General features: G+C 44.7%; 1 long non-coding RNA gene across 1 annotated transcript; it reads right to left on the bottom strand.

Moving 5' to 3' along the window:
* Nucleotides 1-506: 506 nt before the first annotated feature.
* Nucleotides 507-1,738, bottom strand: LOC113968354. The gene is made up of 3 exons (XR_003534486.1): nt 1,664-1,738; nt 1,180-1,319; nt 507-563 (listed from the first exon to the last, which is right to left on the bottom strand). It is a non-coding gene; the product is annotated as an uncharacterized LOC113968354 (long non-coding RNA).
* Between the last annotated feature and the right edge of the window lie 1,442 nt (nt 1,739-3,180).

Raw genomic sequence — 3,180 nt, 5'->3', positions numbered from 1 at the left:
TATCAGAGACTGGCTAAACTTGGGGTTTGAGTGATTGTACAAGTACCAGATTTATCTTCGGTTTGCATACAAATATTTTAAAAAATCTTTAAACCCAGCAAATCTCCAAAGATCTTGTTCTGCTTCTGATCGAGTACTGAGGAAGAAGCACTAACATCCTCTGCTCCCAGGGGTAGTTTTCACTGGAGGATCACCAACCACAGCATCCCCGCAAGGTCCCCCAGGATGTCACATCGGAAGGGAGGCAGTGCACTCCCCACCCCACAGAACGATGTGGGGATGGCTGGGGCTGCAGCTGGTATCTCCCACAAAGTCCGATCTGCCCCAGAATTGTGGCCTGGGAGCAGGGCATGGCAGGGCTGAGCAGCAAGAAGGAGACTGACCCATCACCACCTCCTTTTCTTGTGGAGTGGGGCTGCCAGGGGAGGGCCAGAGGCTCTGGAGAGACAACTTACTTTCAAGAAAGGAAAATAAGGCACAGAGGAAGAATTAAAATAAAATCTTCATGGAAAGGGAAGACTTTAATTTCAAGCTTTTTTGTCTTGCATCCCTTGGAGTCTGTCCTGCAGTGAAAAGAGAAAATCACCACTATATTGAACACAATTTCATAACTCATTTCTGCTTTTGATGAAAATTCATTCATGGCATTTTTTTCCTGCACCAGCATTTATGCATGTGCTCTGGGATTGGGAAGGTTCCCTTTAACCAAATGAAATATTGTTCTTGCCTCTAGACAGACATTATGGATCATTGCAATTTCTATCTTCCAGCGGAGGAGCCTGAGACTGTGAATTTGTCTGCAGCTTTGGTTTTTTTCTACACAAACTCTGTAAGGGCAAGCAATGAGTGATGCTGCTCCTTGGCCATGACCTGTGCTGCTTTCACTGGAAGCCCAGGTTGGTTCTCAGGCCAAGGTGCTGACACCTCTCCTTCAGTAACATAAGCAGCAGAGGCCTGGCTCTGTGGGTGCAGGTGAACTTTGCCACCTTCTCCCCTATATGTGGGGTTTATTGGAGGAATGACGCTTGCCCTTGTCCTTGGTTCCAGTTAGTGGATGACGGTGCCAGTTGCAAATCTTATTTCTACAGTGCTGATGGGTTTATTTTCCGTGGATTAGAAAGGGCAATTTTGTCATCTGAATTGCATGAGCCAGCAGTACAACTCACTGGCATTTAGTACCTCTATAAATATTTCATAGAAAGATGCCAAGTACTATAAATTGTTTCATACAGCAGCTCCCAACACGACGGAAGCATGATGTACATCAAAGGCATTGGAAGGCCTGTGGTCCAAAGCCTAGGAAGAGCTGCTTGTCCCATCTGTTGGCAAGGAGAAGAAAATATATTAAAAACCTTGTTCAGGCAAGGTATTCACCAGCATGCCAAGGCTCTATGACAGCTCTCAATTTTCATGCCATGCAACCTGGGCAAAATGTCATGGAAAGAGAAGCATTATCTATGGCAGAGACTGAGTCTAGCGACAAGCCCCATTCCTGGGAACCCCAGACATGCTGTCTGCCTGCATCCAGTCCTAGGCGTGTAGCTTGGCTGGGGCTGAAAAGGGATGCTAAAAGGGTTTTAATTTTCCCTTTTTGTGAGCTGTGGAGAGGCAGTAAAGAGCTGCGGGCCAATTCAGCTGATCAAAGTCCCTGTTTCCTACTCACAGAGGGATTCCCTCTTAAGATGTTCCCTCTGCTATTCGAGCACATATTAACAATGTCATGCTGTTATTGGTGAAGTCATCTTTGATTATGATCCAATAAGTTAAAAGAACTTTGCAAAGCTGAAGAACATCTCCTGTCAATCAAATGCCCAGTTAGAACTGATTTGAGAACTTCATTCTATTTAATTTTAGAATGTGAGCACATGCCACTGGGTGGTGGGAAAATGGACCTCTCCTAAGTATCTTAAAATGATAGTTTCTTAGCATCTTTGTCCAAATCTTACCAAAATCTTTCCACTGGAAAACTTGAGCTCAAAATGGTATTATACATTGCTCCCAGGATGTAAGGGAGACATTGGTTCGGACTGTGGGGTCCAGTCTTCCTCAGGCTCAAGGTTCCTCAGTCTGTCCTGGGAAATTCCATTTGTCTACCTCAGGAGGCAGCGGTCATTGATGGATCTGAGCTCCCCTGTGCTCAGGAGCGCAGCATTGCCTGTGTGCAGTGTGCACTCTGCATACCTGTGGCAGGTTCATGGCAGTAACGTGGGACAATTGCTTTGATTTTGGTGCAAATACAGCAACGCAGCCCCGTATTTTCAGGGGACTTAGTACAGTGTTGCCTTCCTGATCCCACAGTAGTGGGATGGTCAATCTAAGGAAGACTGGCACTGTATAGTATTAAGTCCTAGAGAAGTAAATGTGCTATTTCCTACCTGCTGTTCCCAAGCCTGTGTCTCACCTCCCAGAGGTCAGGAAAGTTTTTTGGGTCTCATTTGGCCCATGCTACTTACCCCAGCAGCCTGCTTTTAAAACTACAATGAGCAAGTAAGTTATGAGATGTTTTAACCTCTTGCTGTTCACGCAAGCCTCAGGTGAGACTATAGAATTGGAATTGTAAAACTGAGTAAGGGAAACATTTATCATTGTTGCTATGGAGACTGGAGTTTATGTAGCAATGACTTGTTCTGTTTTTTATCTCCTTGATCTTGGGCCAAAAAAAAAAAAAAAAGAAAAACCTGCAAAAATATCATGGACAAAACCTCTGGGACATGAGAATACAATTTGAATGACCTCTCAGCAGTGTTGCAAAAGAAAACAAAGATTACAGGAATAGGGAGAAAAAAGTCTTTGTGTGTCACGACAGTATCTTTCTGCAGAAAAGGAACTAGGAAGAGGTTAGAAAAGGAACTAGGAAGAGACTAGAAAAGGAACTAGGGCCACAGTGGACACAAGAGCAACCATCAGTTGCAGATTCTTTGGGTCATCCAGTGTTCTCTGTCCAGAGCCACTGCTCCAGCTGCACAGCTCATGCACTCTGGTCACAGTCAGATGCTCAGAGAATAGCATAACATTTTTTAACAATAAGGCCTACCCACATTTTATCTGTAATATGCGTCATTGGACAATAGGAATATGGAAACTGGGACTTTACCTTCTCCTAAACGGCTGTGTATGATGTCTTCCCTTGCTAGCCCATTACCTGAAGGAAAATCTGCTGCAGGAACTGTATGGCAGTGT

Source organism: Neopelma chrysocephalum, unplaced genomic scaffold (genome assembly GCF_003984885.1).
Source record: "Neopelma chrysocephalum unplaced genomic scaffold, ASM398488v2 Primary Assembly neopelma1_67, whole genome shotgun sequence".
Taxonomy (NCBI): Eukaryota; Metazoa; Chordata; class Aves; order Passeriformes; family Pipridae; genus Neopelma; species Neopelma chrysocephalum.
This window is presented reverse-complemented; position numbering and strand designations above follow the sequence as displayed.